This window comes from Ambystoma mexicanum, chromosome 2p, assembly GCF_040938575.1.
Source record: "Ambystoma mexicanum isolate Mex_15411 chromosome 2p, UKY_AmexF1_1, whole genome shotgun sequence".
NCBI lineage: Eukaryota > Metazoa > Chordata > Amphibia > Caudata > Ambystomatidae > Ambystoma > Ambystoma mexicanum.
Window position 1 is genome coordinate 1,179,240,892 of NC_090923.1, and position 20,196 is coordinate 1,179,261,087.

General features: G+C 47.6%; 1 protein-coding gene across 3 annotated transcripts in view; it reads left to right on the forward strand.

Moving 5' to 3' along the window:
* LOC138567295 (extracellular matrix protein 2-like) overlaps positions 1 to 20,196 on the forward strand; it is a 510,028-nt gene that overhangs the window by 266,508 nt on the left and 223,324 nt on the right. The window lies entirely within an intron of this gene.

Below are 20,196 nucleotides of genomic sequence, written 5' to 3' on the forward strand. Positions count from 1 at the left end.
CATCTCGCTATAAGCAGATGATGTGTTGTTGTATGTCTGGGACCCCTAAACTAACCTGGACCCTATCATGGAGGACATTACTTATATTGGCCACTACTCCAGGTACCCTGTGAACTACGCTAAATCCGAAGAATTCCCACTGACTGACAGCACAACCCGGCCTCAGAAAGTTAGTCAGCCCCCAAGCGAGCGGGATTGGCTGAGAGAACAGACGTGGGTTAATGACTGTGAGGACACATACGTGACAGTGCAGCCAATGTCATCCCTCCCAAACGAAATATGGGGAGCATTCCAGGCATACCTCGCCAGAGACTAGCAGAGCTTACCTTTTGTTAAAGTGGTTGATGCATGATGGCTATGGGCCTCATTACACAGTAGGCGGTAAGGGTTTACCGGTACCGGTAAGGGCACCGGTACTGGTAAACCCTTACCGCCTTACTACGAGGTCCCTTTGCGGGACCCGACCTTAACGGCTGGTGTAGACCAGCTGTTAAAGTTGGGACCCGCCAAGGGACCTTGGTGCTAATTACGGTACCGCAATTTGCGGTACCGTAATTAGCTCCTTCCCCATTCCCATTGAGCCCTATGGGGCAAAAATGGGAATGGGGAAGGGCCATGGAGAAAGGGGGAATTACCGCCCTGCCAACCTTGGAATGGGGTGGTAATTCCCCTTTTCTCCATGGTGGTACCGGTATGGTACCGGCGGCAAACATGGTGCTAATAGCAACATGGTTTACCGCATAACGTGTAATGAGGCCCTCTGTATTCTTGTTGATGGTCCCAGTGATCAGCAATGTAATGTTTCTGCTGTGATACAACTTCATGAGAACACGATGATTTGTGCTTGCCAGACTTAAATAAAAAATACCTTTTTAAAAAGATTTAAGGGTGTTAGGTTGGATTGCAGAAGGGTGGCTGAGGGATGACATATTTTATGAAGGGGGCAGTGGCAGCAGCTGGTAGCACCAGCATTAGGGCTTCACAGTTGAAATGGGCCCCACACCTTAGGGTTGAGGGGGGCCTGTGGCTTTGACAAAGAAAGCTTAATGGCCTTTTTTAAGTAGTCATTTCGTTGCTTTTATGTTCCACTGTGCAAAGGCCAATAAACCTGCCCTGTGATAATCTGCAGCTATTCCCCACCTCCCTCCATTAGTTTGTCTAAGATGTTGCCACAGAATGAAGCCACGGGGTGGGGCTGATTGTATGCACATATTTCCCTAAGAAGCATCGGTCTTCACAAACTGAAGGCTGCCTGTGTCACTTTAAATGTGCATTTGCGGGCCAAAGACATACCTCTCCAAAAACTGTTCAATAATAAGGCATGGTGTAACCTGCTTTCAGCTCTTCAAAGTGGAGCAGTGAATTTGCTTGGCGATTAACGAAGTTCAATGTAGCTCATGTTATGCAACCTCAGTGATAAAAAACAGGAACCGCAACTGCACCCATTGCACTTTGCATTAGAAAACATATCCTCTATTATGATCTATGCACCACGCACTGCTCAATTTGCCATTGCCCGCCTCAGTTTTGCATTTAAAAACATTCACGAGATGAATGTATTTTTATTTATATGTGTAGCTTCCCGGGAAGGTTTTCCCAGCTGTATGAAAGCGGGGCAGGGGGTCAAACATCATTTTGAAATGGGCCTTTTTACATTATACCCGGGAAGCTGAATATCATGCATGCCATGGTAAGTGCATATGCTAAACAGGAAGACGTGTGTCTGCTGCCATTAATTTATGTATGAAAAGTGCAAACATTTTCGTTGTGAATTGGTGTGCAGATTCAGAGGAAAGCGGGCGGGTACTAGTAAGGAAATAAATTCGCTGGTACTCGGGCTTTCAGAATGGAGAGAACGCCACAAACTGAGCAGACGCCGAATACACGGGTGTAGTGCCGCTCTCTGCCCTCAGGGGGCACTGCGCTTGTACTAGTGGGGGTCTCCTTTGCACCACTTCCCATTCTCCTGCCGCAGACGTCTGCCACTCGTTGTAGGCCGCCGGCAGCACTTGGTAACGTTGGAAAAGCATGACACCTCATTTTTCCGTTCCACGCACTTCTAATATTTGACCGGTGGCGGTTATTCTTGGACTCCCACCATGAAACCCAGACTGTTGGGCTCTTGACAGCGGATCTTTCCATGCCAGCGAGGGGATTGCTCGTTCGGCGGAGAGACGGGAGTGGCCAGACTGCCGTCTTAACTACACTGCGCATTTGATCACAGTAGAAGGTGGAGCAAGCACGGTCGACATTTCCATATGAAATTATGCACCGTAAAATGCACACAATTTCCTATTATGCTTAACTGCAGTCTTTCTATGTTATGATGATTTATACCGCGCACTGCTGCTATTGTCATCATGGTCTCCAGTGGCTCTGTAAGAAAAGGGGGTGGGTTGATTAGTGAGGGAAGAGGGATAGAGTAGAGGTTGTGCTCTTCTGTTGATACTTTCAGAACGAGGAGAACCTGGTTTATGGATGGCTAGTGTCCAGTGTCTGGGTTGTTTGCAACTATATGATATGATATGATATGATATGGCATTTATAACATGCTTACACAGGTGTTTCAAGGCGCGGCGAGGCAAGCGAGGGGAAACGGACAAAGACAGCGATCTTACTAGGCCTAGTGACATTGAGATTGCGCAAGTGGAGGGGGGAGGGGCGGGGAAAAGTGTAAGGGGTGGGAGAGGATGGGCAAGTGCCGGACATGGATCAAAACAAGTAGTGCAGCCAACAGGTGGCAAGTGCGAGGGTAAGTGCAGACAGTAGGTGTCCAATAAGTGCAGGTAAGGGGACTGTAGCGTTGCAGATGCAGATTCAAGTGCAGGGGTTGCCAGGAGGCAGTGCAGGTGTGCAACAGGGTGGGCAGGGACCTGGCCCCGAATTCATAGGGTAGCCAGGTGACCATTGCAATATCACAGAGGAGATCAGCAGGGGAGAGGAAGAGAGAAGGCAGAAACAAAGAGGATGGTCTTGAGGTGCTTCTGGAACCGAAGATGGTTCTGCTCAAGTTTCAGAGAGACAGGGAGGCTATTCTAGAGGGGGGCACAAGCCGAAGAAAGAGATCTACCCCCAGCTCGTTGCTTGGAGAAGCGACTGACCCTCAAGGAGTTGGAGGTGGATGAGCGAAGAGCTCGAGTAGCAAGATATTTCCGAAGAGAGAGTTGGAGGTATTGCGATTCCAGGCCCCAGAAGGTCTTGTGGATAATGCTGAGGGTCTTGAACTTGATCCTTGATGCCACTGGGAGCCAATGAAGAGATTTCAGGGCAGGAGAGACACGATCCCTGGGCTTGAGGCCAAGGGAAAGTCTTGCAGTCCTTTTCTGGATAAGTTGAAGAAGGCAGAGGGTAGAGGCAGGCAGATTTAGAAAGAGGCTTTTGCATTAGTCCAGCCTAGAGAGAACCAGATCTCTGGAGACAGTGAGCATCTGGGGGAAGGTGAGGAAAGGAAGAATACCTCTGAGGAGGTGCAGTTGGTAGTTTGACTTCTTAGAGACATCAGAAATGTAAGGATAGAAGGAGAGTGTGGAGTTGAAGATGGGAGCAGGAAAAGAGCCAAGGGAGGCTAAGTTGTGCAAGGGAAGGGAGGGTTCCGTTTTGGATCCTCTTCTTTCTGTATACTTGTGTTTTTGTGGCTCTGTGCCAGGGCCTTTTTTCCTCCCCTGCGCCTAAAATTTTATCTACCCTTATCTCTCTTGAGTTACAAAATATTTTTGATGTGAGTTAACTTTAGGTGTGCATCGTTGATCCCTTTTTGCATGGCCGGCCTGAGAGTGGCCGGAAAGGAAGGTGCAGGTGTGCCGATGAGGAGGATCTCTGTCTTATTGTCATTAAGGCATAGATCATTGGCGGCACACCACTCCTGCATAACAGACAGACAATCTGAGATGAGAGAGGGAGAAGCAGAGGGGAGTCTGAAAACAAGCCTGAATTTTGGTATGTAGTTTTGCTGGCCCTTTTTGGGCGTGTCCAGTATGTGAGATGTACGCGGGTATGGAAAAGAGGAGCGGGTGGTTAGTGTTTGGCTCTGGGTGTGTGGTAGTTTTGTTGTTGGTTCTTTAATCCATATTGTTCCATGTTTGCTTTCGTCCCACAGTATGGTTTGTGGGGGTGCTCGTTTTGGTATGCAGTGTTAATAATGAAAAATAAATAACAACAAACTTTTTCAGTGACACCTGAATAACAACATAAAAGTATATATGAGTGTGGGGTAAGGGATTAAAAGAGGTGGGATGGTTGAGGGGTAAAAAAGCTGTGGAAACGGTGGATTTAGGGTAGACCCCCAAATTATAAAAGAGAAATAAATGTGTTATTAAAGTGTAACTGAAAAAATATGTCATCATTTTTGTTGTCGTTATAGACACATGGATCCCTCGTTTGTTATGCTTGTCTCAGTGATTTGATATAGCTGATATTCAGTTGTTTTCTTAAAAGTGACTTGGTCTTCCTTCATTCTTATTTCCTTCGGTACCAAGTTCCATACTATGGCTATCATATAGGAGAATGCAGTTCCTCCCAATTTCATTTTCTCATAGGGTTTTGTATCAATTTGGACATCATTGCTCGATCATAGGTTTCTTCCTCGTTGGTAACGGTTGATTTTTAGTTTGGAGGAATTTGGCTCCTTGTCCGTGTAGTGATTTGTGGGCGATGGTTTTGAAGTTGATGTGCTTTTTTACTGGTCGCCAGTGCATACTTCTCAGGGCAGGTATGATGTGGTCTCTTCTATTTAGTCTCAGGAGTAGTCTTGCTGCAGTATTTTGGATGCGTTGTTTTTTGTGAGGTGTTGTGTCATTCCAAGGTAGAGACTGTTTGCAAAGTCTAGTCTTTCTAACACTAAGGAGATGATTGCGAGGGTGCTGTGTGAGAATTTGAGGTAGGGGAGTAGCCCTCTTATTAGTCACAGTAGGTAGAATCATGTATTTGCTATTGCGTTGACTTGCGTTGACTTGTTGTTCTAGGGAAAGTCTGTTGCCCATGAGAATTCCCAGGTTTTTTATCACTGACAATGTCTCCTGTTGGGTTCCCATACACAGTGGCCAGCTCCCGATCAGTGATCAAAGTGTACAAAACATTAGTGGCACCATGCCCCAATAACCACATGACGGGTTTACAGCTGTGCTACCAACATTAAAAGAAACAGAAAGAAAATGCACCTTACGATCAACATTACCTTCAGTCATTGTCCCCCACAGCTTAACGCAACCTGCCACCTATCATTGGGCACCTTTTAAGGGACATGACAAACACCATATCCACCCTGACTATCCACACAGAGCTGTGCCCGGAGCAATCTGACGATAATCATGTTTCAATGCAGAAAGCAAACACTGATCCTAAGATTGTAGTTTTCTGTGGCTGCTAAGGAATGGCATATGACACCATTGTATTGCCTGAGTAGGTCTGAGTGCCTATCTAGGAATGGTGCACCAGACAGAACTAAGTAAGTGGGTTATTGGTAATTTTACAGAGAAGTATAGGAACTTTGTACCTTTTAGTTCCTGTCCATTTCGACCACTGCTCCAGAGTGACCAAGAACACATACGTGATTGGACAAAACAGGCCTCTGAGAATCGAGTTGTCGCTTAATGTGGAGCACACCAGGACTTACATGAATCTGCACTGCGATGGCATTGCAGGATCTTTGCCTTGCAATGGATCTCTGAACTCTCAGAGCAATTGAGGGGGAGAAAGGGAGCAAGCATAGGTAGAGTACCATAGTACCAAACATAAAGGGATTTTCAACTTTTTGTTCTTATTGTTCTTTGTTGATTCTAAATACATAGCTAATATACATTTACTTAAATAATTCTTAACAGTGTACAATCTACCTACACAATTCGTTCCATCACAGTGAATCTGTACTATTTAAATGAGTAGATTCCAGAAGTGCGACAGTGCAATCATGCATGATACTTGTCTTCCATTTCATTCCACTGGAGCATGCTGCATGGCCCGCTAGCCGACTAGAATGAACCTCACAACACAACCTCATATTACAGAAAAATACCCAGAAGGTGTGGTTAAAAAAACGAACAACACGCAAACACTGCCCGCTGAGGACACCTTTCATAACAAGGGATTGGAAAGACCACACAGACAATGGGACAGGGCAGACCGACCCTATACGCAGCCTGTTGGAACTCTTCAGCAGGGAAGCACAAAAGACATCCACAAGCACCAGCGCAAGCAGCAATGCAAATACACCAGGAACACAAACATCAAACATATCACACCACATTCCAAATGCCAATGCTTCACCAAAGGAGAACACGATATACTGTACCCTAATCGATGCGCAGTCAATGTCAAAGCACAAAGCCAAAATCCACAAGTCTCTGAGCGAGGGAGGCACAGACCTTCAATTACTTGTGCCGGCCACTCATAAAAACCTAGCAACTATAGTCTCAAATGAAACTGGAAAAACCGTAATATAGAGAATTTGGCACAGTTAAGGGAGAACACCAAACCCAATATTCTCCGATTGAACCAAAAGTTGCTGATAAGTTCGCAAACAACCCCATAACTGGATGACAAAAAGCCTGAATATGTTTAACCGTAAAACCAACAAAAAAAAGAAGTAGCAGCAAGATCTCCAGAACTCAGAACACTCAAGAAAAAGAATTGAAAATTACAGAAAGCCTGGATAAAACACCACAGCCAGACCAACAAAGTACTAAAACAAAGTTGTATATACAAAGCTGCCATGTGAAAAGCCAAGAAATTGCGCTGCATTGAAAGAATCAGAACTATAGCCAACCCACAGAAGGAAGTGTTCCAAATAATCAATGACATGAAAAACCCTGCCTTACGCAGCAGCACACCTTTACCTTCCCAGAAGCTATGTAGCAACATCTCAGACCATTTCAGAAATTAAGTCAACAACATCCGGCGAGCCATGGACGAAGCTACCTCAGATACCAAAAACAACCCATTACAGAAGGTTCTATGTAGGTTCTATGTTAGAACAATGCATATTTTTGATTGCAGGTAAAAACAACACATTGGCCCTCATTACGACCCAGGCGGTAAGCGGAAAACGATGCCCGTAAATGAATACCGGCATCGTTTTCCGCTAGGTCCGATTATGACCCGCGAAAGTGCAATTAGCGACATCGTAGTTTACGGTGCCGCTAACAGCACCATGGTCGCGCGCGCGACCCACCATGCCTTAAATACCGGCCTGGCGCAAAACTACGCAGATCACAAACCAAGCGGACATGCCCCTAACGCCATCGCCAAGGCCGTAAAGTACCTTACCGCCATGGCGCTAATTCCGCCATTGCGAACCAACCGTAAATGGCCATGTGCAGTGTTCCCAGCTGCCACAGGTGCACAGAATCAGCACAGGTGGAGGCAATACAGACTCTCCCAGTGCAAAAAGAGCACACCCCACCCCTACCAGCCCCAGTCACACTCCACAATGATACCAATAGGACTAGCAATGTTGGGGCTGGAGGACCTGATAGCAATGCGAGTGCTAAAACTGCAACAACAACAACAACAACAACAACAACAACAAGCTGCACAGAGGAGACGCAGGAGGAGAAGGAGGGCAAGGCAGGGCCAGCAAGCCCCACCAGCACAGCCAGTGGCACCACGCAGGCAGCCCCCAATCCCACGCATCAGAGCCAGTCCATTCAACCTCACCGCAGAGCAGATCCACACCCTGTACCGACTGGACCAGGACACCATCACCAACATTGTGCACATGATACACAACGACATCGTCAGCATGATAGAAACACCCACCGCCATCCCGCCCCTACTGAAGGTCGTGTCCGTGCTCCACTTGCTGGCCACAGGCACCTACCAGCACACAGTGGGCCACTTGCATGGCATATCCCAACCATTATTCTCACGTACACTGATCCAAGTGCTCGATGCCCTCCTCCAGCACACAGACGACCACATCTCATTGCCACGGTCTGCCCAGGAGATTGCCAACACCAAAGTGGGTTTCCATGCACTAGCTGGCATACCTGGTTGCATTGGTGCCATCGACTGCACCCATGTTGAATTGGTAGTCCCACATGCCATGGAGGTACCATACCGCAACCGTAAACTATTTCACTCAATCAACGTGCAAATGGTCTGCGACTCCAACAGGATCTTCACACATTGTTGTGCCCGATTCCCCGGATCAACCCATGATTCAATGGTCCTTCGGAACTCCACAATACCACGCTACATGGAACGACATGCAGGCCCAAGATCCTGCCTACTCGTTGAGTCTAATGTCATGAGCATGGAAATGCGAAGTGTGTAGGTGATCGACGTACCAATGCATATTTCACCTGGCAGAAAGGGGGGGGGTGATGCATACGTCACATGGCTGCGACTAGCAGTAGCTAGATCATACCCTGAGGCAGCACTCACGTCATCTGACAACTGTACACATGATGCCTGATCTAATCAGCCCTAACATTTGAATGAAAGTGTACCCCAACCATGACACAACCATCTGCATGTGCATTGTACGAAATGTGACCACATTGACTCCAAAGGAACGCATCTACATGCACGTCACCAAACACCATCAACTGAAAGGCCTGTCCCCCATAACTGCACACAAAGGAGGCACATGTCGGACAGGAACATCAATGCACCACTACACAGACAGCAAGACCCACAAACTCCCCCCATTGAAACCAGTATTGTTCCCTGAGGTCATAATGAGCCAGACAGCAATGTTGCAATCATGTGAGCTTTGACATCACAGGACACGTGCCAGGTCACATAAAGTAACGGCCTGAACGGACACAGTGGATGGGCACTCACAAGGCAATTGTCCCCCCTGCATTGTGTCTTGGCATGCAAAACAGTACATGAGAGCCATGAACATATACCGGTTGCATAGTGTGAATCCATTAGCACAACTAAATTTGGTGCAAAGTAACAGTTGAATGCAAGGCATGGTGGCGCGTCATGTTCAGAAAGCGATCACATTCCTGACACATACATTGTTGCCCATTTACAGGTGATGCAGGCTATCCCCTGAAGAGGTGGCTCCTTACACCAGTCCGGAACCCACAGAACCAGCATGAGGAGGACTTCAACCGTGCCCATGCACGTACCCGTGTGGTGATAGAGCAGGCCTTTGGCCTACTGAAGGCACGTTTCCGCTGCCTCAGCAGGTCTGGCGGGGCACTCCTGTACCGCCATGAGAAGGTTGCGAAGATCGTCATGGTATGTGTCATGCTACACAATATGTGCGTCAGACGTAACGTGCCTATGCCCCCTGACGCGGAACTGCAACCACCTGATGATGAGGATGATGAGGGTGGGGATGGGCCAGCACCTCAAGGAGGCAGCGATGCACAGGAGGGGCGTGAAATGCGTCAGAATCTCATTGACCAATACTTCTAGCACACACAGCGTGTGCGTGTAACATGTGGACGGCACTTGGGGCACTGTGTGTGTCTGGTATATGCACACTGTAGACTGTACAACAATAAAGCACACATACACAATGAGCAATGTCCACACATTTGGTTTGTGATAAACGAAAAAGTGTATTGTGCTTCTGAAAAGTTATGACACACCCAATCCCCCCTCCCCCCTGAACACCCCAACACACCCAATCCCCCCTCCCCCCTGAACACCCCAACACACCCAATCCCCCCTCCCCCCTGAACACCCCAACACACCCAATCCCCCTCCCCCCAGAAATCCCTGCAAAGGAGTGCCAGTGCCTGTGGTGAAGTGGGTAATGTTTTTGTGGTCCACTGGGCGGGCACTATTGGCAGCCCCCTGTCCCAGAACCTGGGGCCCCCCTGCCTGTACTCCTCCGGGTCCTGGATGACCTGCGGACGGGGCTGGATGGGGCCGAACTTGCAGCTGAGGAGGTACCGGCCTGCTCGGTACGCCTTGTGTCCATGATTGTCCGTATCAGTTCACCAATCATATTCCGCACTGCGGCTAGTTCTGTGCATATGTTCGTGCTTGCTGATTGGATGGCTGCCTTGATGCTGTCAGCACACCTTTCCATGCCTGAACTGGCACCTCCACAATCAGCAACATGCTGCGTTAGGATTGACGCCAGTTGTTCTTGCCTCGCTGATATTTGGTCCAGCACCTGGCTGAAATCAGGCACAATGGAGGTTGCAATTGCAGGCCCAATAGGACTACTCCCCTCTTCCCCTACTCCCACTGGGCTTGGAGTGGCTGGCCATGAACCTCCAGGGGATTGCCCCTGTGTGTCCTGTCCATGCAGGCTACATGGGGACAGGTGTGGGGAGGTAAATTGGGTGTTGGGGGGACCTTCCATGTCATCATCCCCATTCGCCACATCGCTGTCAGAACAGGCTGCGATGGCTGCAGTCTCCCCGACTGTACTGCTCCCCGCAGACACGATCCCCTCAGTGGGCGGCAGTGGTTGTGGGTCTGCCGTGGGTGCCATCATGTCCCTTTCCTCGGGGGGAATTGCTGCCCTGGGCTGTTCGGCAACAGGAATTGTGGCCTGCTGTGGGTTGGCCATGGGTCCAGCAGAGGTGGATGGCTGGTGGCCTCTTCCCTCTGTCCTGGTCTTCTTGGCTGGGGTGGTGCCACTCTCGTCCCTGCCGGTGTCCGACTGTGAGCCTGTGGTGGAGCAGAGGAGGGAAAGTGTTATTGATGGTTCAGCGGACATTGAGCAGGCATTGTGATGAGTGCCATGGTTTAGATGGATAGATGGTGGACTTTGTAGGCCGTGACATACAGGTTGTCTCCCTTTTGGGTGGGTTGAGCATGCAGGAATGTGTGTGCCTGCTGTAGAGTGTACATGCTGCATGTGTGCAGGGTGTGGGTCTTCTGCTGATGTGTTGCGTTTGCCATATGGGGCGACATTGTGATTCCCATGTAAGTGTGATTCAGGGTGTTTTGCAAGGCTGCATTGGAGGCACCTACCTGTGTCTCCTGATGTCGGGGCTCCTCTCTCTATTCCGCCGACGCCCTCAATGCACTCTATGCCGATCAATGAGGCACATGTCTCCTCCCATGGCTGCATCTTCAGTGGGGAGTCTGCTCCACCGCCAGTTGCCAGTCCCAGGTTGCGGTTTGCTGACAGTATGCCCCTTTCTCGGAGCCGGAGGTCATCCCACCTTTTGCGGCACTGTCTGGCGGTGCGTGGGGTGGTACCTACGGCACTGACGCGTTGTGCCACGAGTTCCCATGCTGCTTTTTTCCGGGCTATGGCTGGTCTCGTCATCTCTGATGAGAAGACGACGTCTGCCTTCTCCTGCAGCGTTTCTGCAAGCATGGTTAATTCTTCGCGACTGAAGCGGTCCTGCTGCTGCCTGTCGCAGGCTTTTTTAACAACTTTTGGCATGGTTAGGTGAGGAAATGGATGGGTAATGGGATTCACAGGGTTTCAGGGTCGAATGTAGTGTGGTTGGGTAGGATGGCAATGGATTGTGTTTTTAAAGACGGCCGCTGTGCTCATTCCCGTTCCGCCGCGATGACGCTACTTCCGGTTCCGCTTATTTGCGGTGACCGCTAATTACAGTGCCCGCTGATAACGGGGCCCGCTGATTACGGTCGGCGCAATGATGGGTGGCGGTAGGTCACCCAGCGCGGCATTCGATGCCGGTAAGGGCTGTTTACGCCATGGCGTAGTTTACATTACCGCCATGGCGCAATGCTTGTGCGCGATGGGTCGGAATATGGCGCTCTTTACGCCATCGGTCCATGGCGTAAACGATGATTACGCCATGGCGGTAATGTAGATTACTTACCGCCAGGGTCGTAATGAGGGCCATTTTCTTTTACAGTTTTTTTACTGCAGTATGCGGGGGAGACACTCCACACCCACTCTCAAATACCCCCAAATACCTAATGCCAACCCCATCTACCCTTTGCAGTCAAGAAAATGTGGTAATAAATGTGTTGTTTTTACCTGTGACCAACGTGGTGAGTACCTTATAGAAAACAAAACGACACCAACATAACTCCCTCATTTCAGATCAAACACCACAGAAACCTTTCTCAAAAAAGTTAAGGATAAGGCTGGGGGCCTTAATGTTCACTGTTCAACAGATGTGTACAAGAACTTCCTAAGCAAAGAAACTCCATTTTACTATTTCCAAAAATTGATGAACTGATCACTAAAAACGGGAATAGTATCAAAGGCTTTTAAAGTGGCTTGCAATAAACCTCTTTTGAAGAATAATGCAGACAGAGCTGGTGACCTAACCAACTACAGACCCATATCCAACCTACCCTACCCAGCCACAATTCTGTAGAGCTGCGTTTACAAAGAAATCTTTGAGCATGTGGAATTATAGACTTATGTAACAATATCGAGTAGGATTAAGACCAATGAGAGGAACAGAATCAGAATGTTCTTTCTCCATCAGGAATGACCCAAAAATGAAGTGAGCACACCATATCCTCAACCCTTACTCTATCAGACATATCAGCAGCTTCAGCACCATCGGTCACACAACCTTAATGAAGAGGCTACAAGAATCTAGCATCCAGGACACTGCACTACAATGGGTAAAATCCTTCCTCACAGACAGAACCGAAACAACATCTACCTACTTTTACCTCAAGTAGGATCAAATGCTTTCATCAAGCTAAATAAAAAACACAGACTAATATGCTACAACTATGCAGACAACACTACATTTTCAAAATGAAAACGGACACAGTTTAAGACAACTCCCTCACTAGCTGCCTTAACAAGATAAACATCTGGATGACCAACAGCAACCTGAAACTGAATCAAACCAAAATTAAAATCATGATTGCCCCACACAACAGCAATGGACCACAAACACCACCATAGAAATGGGAGTGAAACTGGAAACCTCAACAGCAATGTAAATCTCAGAATTCATATGGACAGTGCACTCACACTAAAACCACAAGTCAACGAAATAGTATGGAAATTACTCTATCACTCGTGTTAAATCAAATATGTCTTTCCATATCTTAGCTTTTCACATAGGACCCTTGCTATAATTTCATTCCTGTTGTCAAGAATCGACTACGCAAACAGCCTGTACTTAAATATGCCAGACTACCTCACCAGGAAGTTACAACACAGCCGAAACACAGCTGCAAGACATCAACTGAGATTAAACAGAAGGGAATATATCTCTCCCAGCTCTGAGAAGCCTGCATTCGTTACCAGTGAGAAACACTATATACTTTAAAGCACTCGGCACTGCAGACAGAGCACAGCATGGCAAGGAAGCAGAAGTGCTTCATAAAAAAAACACCCTCTAACAATCACAAGGGGTGCTTAGATCTAGAAATGACACACTAATTTAATGTGGGCGATCTGAAAAAAATAAACACTGAGATGTAGATTTCCCCACCCTCATGGCAAAACTGTGGAACTCCATCCCAAAAGAAATCTGGACAAGGGAGGCTCATTTAACGTTTTGAAAACAATTACATTCTTGTTTTTTTTAATACACAGGGATAGAGAAATATTCACAAACCCATGAGCGGCAAGTAAAAAACACGCATTTGCGACATTTTTCCATCACAGAACAAGCCACCTGTTCAACAAATAACCTACCACAATAAACCCAATTAGCACATACTCAACAACAAGCATCACGACAAAAAACAAAATGGCAGCCACGCAGTCGTATTGGGCTAGCATGCTAAACAGGCACTGTCCTTCCTGCACCACCACCTCCAGAGAATCCAGCAAGCATGCAGGAAAAAAGAGAACAACAAGAAACAAATCCACAATATTAACACTAAGGGCCTATTACGCTATTACTGCCGCATTTAAGGGCCCTTCCAATCACTAGTCTGGCAGCATTTACTCTCAGCTGTAATGCACCAATTTAATGCCCATTTTTGCCGAAAATGCCCTATTGGGTCCAATGGACCCAATGGAGAATACCCATTATCGCTCAAACCTTGATCCGGCGCTAATAGCGCCGGACTGGGTCGCAGTAGCGTTATTAGCCTGGGTGGTATCCTGGCGGTAATACCGCTGGGATACTGCCCAACTCGTGATGAGGCCCTTAGGTAACCACACAAAATCTTGGACTAGTAAAACCAACAAACCCCATGATAAAAACAACCCACAAAAAAGAGTGAAATAAAGATTAGAGCACACAGCCATAAAGCATCCTCACAAGACAAACTGACACCGGCCCAACAAGGATGCCCTTTGAAATGTAGAAAAGAACACCCTTCGAGGTCATGGGAAACGCAGAAATCATGCACATGCCAGCCCATCAAAACTAAAGTAAACATCTGATACTCTTTGAAAAGAACCCAAAATTAGAAACATACAATCCTGAACCCTCTCTCAAAATGTTCCCCAGCACCAAGACCAGTGAAAAATCTAAGGACGTCAAACTAACAACACTATAAACAATGTGCAAAGAACACAAATGGCTAACAACCTCATTTTTCACACACTGTAGCGCAACACATGCTCACCCACATGCCAGCACAAACAGCTAAAAAGAACAACTCACACGGATATCATCATAACTCTACATCTCTCCATTCAACCAGTAAACCCATTCACTGGATAACACACGCAGATCGTGCCCAGTCTCACATCTGGAAACAAAACACCTCTGAGTTTCTCATCACAGTCCACCTAGAAAACACACCCACACAGATGCCAGTTGCTCCTACGTCTACACCCACCAACAAAGCACACCACCTTGTATTTTCCCTCGACTCCTCTAACCGGTTCCCCCCATTTTTTAATTTCAGATCCATGTGAGGCCGTGAAAATGGCAGCAGTGCGCAGCACAAATCATCCCAAGAACATAACATAAAATTCAGACATATTTGTCAAAGTATATTGCTTTTCATCATCACTTTATCATGCTCGAATCTACTTAAACACTTGATACATTGTTCATCTACCGATTCACCGTAAATAATCAAATGTTTAATTGTTTCAGATTCCCTTTCTTTCCTACATCAAAGAGAGCCAAATGGTTTTTGTCCATAGCATGTCCTAGTGGGGCAATATTTGGATTGTGCCCAATAAGTTCACCCTAAAACTTCACATAGAACCGACACAATTGTCAAAACGTGTATGGGCCACGTGCCACAGTGGTCGCTCTAGCGATGTTGGACGTAGGGACACCTGAATCGACCTTCTCTAGATGGCCAACGGTGGCACGCGTACACATGTCACGATTCAGTAGTACATCTGTTACGCAACTGGACACAACTCCAGGAGCAGCGATGAAAGAAAAGGAGAAGCCACAGTAAGTCTACGCGTCGCAACCTTGAAATTCCCCAGTTGCTATGACGCCTGTTTCTCTACCACCTGCTTCCCCCTCCTGTACTTTCCTCCTTCATGTTCCAGCCTTGTCCGTGTGCTCTGCAGCCTCCTCCTGTGTCTTGCCCTTCTATCCTTCCGCCTGTCTCTCTCCCTATTCCCATTTCTCTCCACACTGGTTTTCGTCCCATCTGTTGCTGGAAACATGAAGCTGTAACCTACACTCAGGAGGACTAAGACCCTGCTTTGAAACCTGACACTCAACCGCAACCCTGTCATCCAGGTTTTCCTCTCTTGAAGTTTTCCCTTGTGGTTCTGAACCCCTAGCTGAGCCTAGGCTCTCTCTATTTCCAGTAATAACCATGGATGGATCTCCGGGCAGGCCTTATCTCCACTGACGACTACTCGCATTCTGCCTAATGTAAGTCCAACCGCTAAAGGATTGTGACACCAAAAGGAAAGTTCCAGGAAGGGTCAGGTACAAAAATTGGTAGCAACGGTGCAGAACCTGACCCCCGAGGTACAGACATTGAAAAATGAAAATCAATTCTTGTGACAAGCCCTTACTGTATGCAATGCATTACCTTTGGGTTCTCCATATGGAACTAGGTGTGGACAAATTCAATGGAGACCCCAAAAACTTGAAGGAGGTTCTAGAGGCTTGTTTGGTGAACATTTCTTTCCAACAGGCCTCATTCCAAACAGATCGGTCAAAAGTATAGTTTCTTGTCACCCATATAACAGGTCGTGCTTTGTCTTGGACTAACTCTTTGGTCAAATTAGATTACTCTCTCATGAATAATCATGCCGGGTTTTTAACAAACTTTAAATGAGTATTTGTCCAGTGTGACGAATCAAGGGATTCAGTCACATCTCCCCGTGGGGAGCTTTTCCATGTGAGGCTAGGGAAGTGAGCCCACTTCGCAATACCATCCCTAGGGATTGAGGAAAGTGGGACCTCACCGGGAGAGACTCCTCCATGGGGATATGGACTCCCATTCCAATGAGGAATTCCATTTCCAACCCAACCATGTCTATTCTGTTGGGAGAGAACAAGAGAAACCTAGCTATATTTGTTATTGTGGTTTTTCGGAACAAAACAAGTACCTGTTGAGTACTGTGCCAAAGAAGATCCATGGAACTATAGAGAACAAGTGCCTCTTTTGTACTGAAATGAAGAAACCCGAGGGGGGCATAGAGAGTATGACTCAGACACTGAGAAAGGACTCCCAAAAGATGCTGGTGAAGCCCTAGAACAGCATCATAAATGTGGGAGGAGATAGCTTGACAGCGAGTGAGACCCGAGAGTTTCAAACCCGCTTCAGGAGGGCTGCTGGTGAGCTGGAAAGAAGGCTGAGATCCAAACAAGCAAGACTTAGGGAGGAACAGCTACCCGACAAGCACTGTTCCCTAAAAAGCCTATTGAGAGACTGTGAGGCGGAGTTCGGTCCCAGAAGGGATACACCAGTGAGAAGTGGTGGCCGAGAACAGGGTAGAGAGGAGACCTCACTCCATGCCGAAACCACTTGGTGGAAAGCACGCCAAAGCGCACCCAAAGAGGGAGCAGAGCAGAGGACGAGAATCATTATGAACCATGGAACCCCTCTCAGAGCCGATACCACAAAATGAGAAAAACACCAAGGCATATCCAGGAAAGCAATGGAGACAGGCAGAGGCTATCCTGACAAGCGTGAGAGAAGCATGGAAGGAGAACGCCAACCCAGTGATGCGGCCCCTATACAAGAAAGGTAATGAGGAGAGCGGGATACCCAGGAAGAGAGGCGTGATAACAGTTGGTATTACCAAAGTCTGCACAGTACTAAAACTGAATATAATTATTCAAGTAATCCTACTTGTCCCAGTAACAAGGAGAGTGAGAATAACTACTGGGAAAATCATACTCGCCCCAGTAACAAGGTGAGTAATAAGAACTACTGGGATAATCATACCCATCCCAGTAACAAGCAATGTGAGAATAACTACTGGGCTAATCATTTGTGTCAGTAACAAAGAGTGTGAAAATAATTACTGCAGGCATAATTCTCATCCCAGTGAGAGGACCAGCCAATACCCAAGAGAGTGAGAACCAATACTGGGGTTGCCATCATTACCTTAGCAAGAAAGTGAGTGATCAAAAGAGTGAGAGATAACCAGAGAAAGAGAGACCTTTATCTACATCTAAGAAAGACTAAGAGAATCAAAGACAAGGAACTTTGATCAAAGGAATCTTTTGACACCAGGGGAAGGCACAACTTGAGGACTGGGAAAATACCCTTATGAACTGAACACACTTGTGCAAAAGAAGCTAAGAACTATCTGCAGATTTGTTATTAAAAAAGGAACTGATCTGAGAAAGCTAATCCAGGAGAAAGGAGTAATTCTCCTGGATTTCAGTTAGGTTCCCAATGAGTAAGACTGGGAAAGCCGCCCCAGTAGAAGGGAGTCATTCTCCTGGCGTTTGGTTGTTTTGTCTTAGTAGTAGGGTCAGCATAGTTTAGTTTTAGACTGAGGACAGACTTTACTTTTGGACTTCAAAAACTGACAATGGCATCTGGGTGGGAGGGCAAGGAGGAGCCTAGCTGCAGAGTTGTAGATCCATTGTAGCTTTCTGAGCTGATAGGCAGGGACACCCAGGTAGAGGGAATTGGTGTGGCCTAGGCATGAGAGGATGATAGCCAAGATTGCTGAGACTCTGTGAGAGTAGGAGGGATAAGGGAAGATTCGTCTGAGGATGCAGAGGGGAAAATGACATGATCTGGATACAGTGTTGATGTGGTGAGAGTGTTACATCAGAGTCCAGGGTGCACCCCAGGTTCTTTACCGAGCTGGGTGCTATGGGCCAGAGGGTGGGTTGGGCAAAAAGTAAAGCTTTTCCACAGTATCAGTATTTTGGTTTCACCAGGGTTGAGGAGGAGGTGGTTAGCCATCATCCAGTGGTCGATTTCTGAGAGGCAGGAGGCAAGATCAGGATGGGAGGAGGCCAGGATTTTGGGAATCTTAAAATTGATCTGAGTGTCATCAGCGTAATTGTAGCAGGTTAGGTCATGTGAGTGGATGAGTGCAGGGAGGGGGCTTAGGTAGAGGTTGAAGAGAGGGGGAGACAGGGAGGCCCACTTTGGTACCCCTTTGGAGACAGGACTGGGGGGTGAGTAGAAGGGTGGGAGGAGCGTGATTTGTGATTGGTTGGCGAGGAAAGGGGAGATCCATCTTAGAGTGGAATCCCTGATTCTTCGAGAGTGGAGTCTGTCCGTGCGGATGGACTGGTCGATAGTGTCAAAGGTAGCCGAAAGTTCAAGGAGGATAAGTGCAGCACAACCTTCTGAATCTGCCGTTCTTTCATGTCATCCCAGATGGAGACAAATGAGGTTTCCGTTCCTCAGAGGAGTCTGAATCCGGACTGGGCAGGGTCGAGTAGGTAAATGGATTCTGTGAAGAGGCAGAGCTGGTTGTATGCTGTGTGGTCTAAGAGTTTGGCAGTGAAAGGGTGTTTGAAATTGGGTTGTAGAAGGAGGGAAGGAGGGGGTCGAGAGTGGGCTTTTTAAGTCGTGGTTTGACATCAGAAGTTTTGAAGGGTGCAGGGAAGATGCCTGATGTCAGCACAGGTTGAAGATAGAATGTTCTTTAGGACTGAGGGGGGACAGAGGTCTGCAGGAGATCCGTGGTGGGGGGGCGACTACTGGAAAGTAGTTTTAGGAATTCAGGGTGGGAAAATGGCAGAGAAGGAAGAGAGAACGGGGAGTGTGGGTTGAGGGGGAAGAGTCAGGGGATGGAGGAAACGAGGGGGGGGAAGGATGCTAATTTGGTGCTGATGGTGTGGTGTCTTTCGATAGCTTAGAATTCTGCAATTATCTTGAGCAGTTCCCTGCTACGATTAAAGAAGTTGGCTATTCCATAGAAACCGATTAGCCAATAGATCTTTTAGCTTTGCAAATTTCTGTCCTGTAGGCCCTGATCTGTCTGGCATAAAATGCTCTATTCTGGGGCACAGGGTTGGCCCGCCGTGTGTGCTTCAGGTGGTGCTTAAGGGTTTTGAGGGATTTGAGAGAGGGATTGAACGATTTAGGAGTAGGCCCTAGTCTGTGATAAGCAGATCTGGTCGGATGAGAGGGATGAGGGCAGTAGAGAGCAGTTGATCAAAAAGGTTGATAGAAGGCGGTCCTCCTTGGAGAGTAAGGTTTGGCAGGGTGTCGGCCAAGTCAGGATTTATGATGACCTTGTTCCAAAGAGGGACATGAGAGGAAGGGATGGGGCTGGTGAAGAGAGGGTGTGGGAGAGTTATGGGGGTGGTGGACATTAGAGAGAAGATGGCAGGGTGATCAGCCTGCTATGTGAGTGGGGGGTGATATCAGTTAGGTCATGTGGAGGGCTTCCATGTTGTCAATGAGTGGATCGGTCATAGGGTTAGAAAGGACATCAACCCAGAGGTTGAAGTCCCCTAGCATGGTGAGGGAGGGGTGCTATATCAGGATGGCTGTTAGAGAGTCACTAGGGGAGTCTGCAGAGTTTCTATTGTAGCCTGGCGGTCTGTAAAGGAGTAGGAAGCTGTGGGTGATGGAGGGCGTGAGTTGGAATTTTACTAGCAATGATTCACAGTCAGCGTTGCAGGGTTGTTTCCCAGGGTGTAAGACTGTGAGGTGTCGTTTGGGGAGGATGGCTTACTCCCTGCTGGATCTGCTTTGCACAATCAGCCAGAAGCCAGAGGGGAAAGCCTAGTGTGCAACTAGTGTGAAGTCGTCAGAGAGAACTAGATTTCAGTGATAAAGAGGATGTCTGGGATTTCAGAGGAGATGAAGTCAAAAATGATGTGTGTGTTTTTGGCGACAGATCTGGCATTGGTGAGGATGCAAGAGCGAAGTTAGGCTGGGTGAGGGTGGGTTGGTCTGGTAGAGTTGGGAGGGTTGGGAGTAGAGGGGGAGAGATTGAATGCTGGGGATGCAAACTTCTAGGTGCAGTCCTGGGTGAGGGGGTCGAGGTGGAAAAGGGTGTGTATGGTGGAG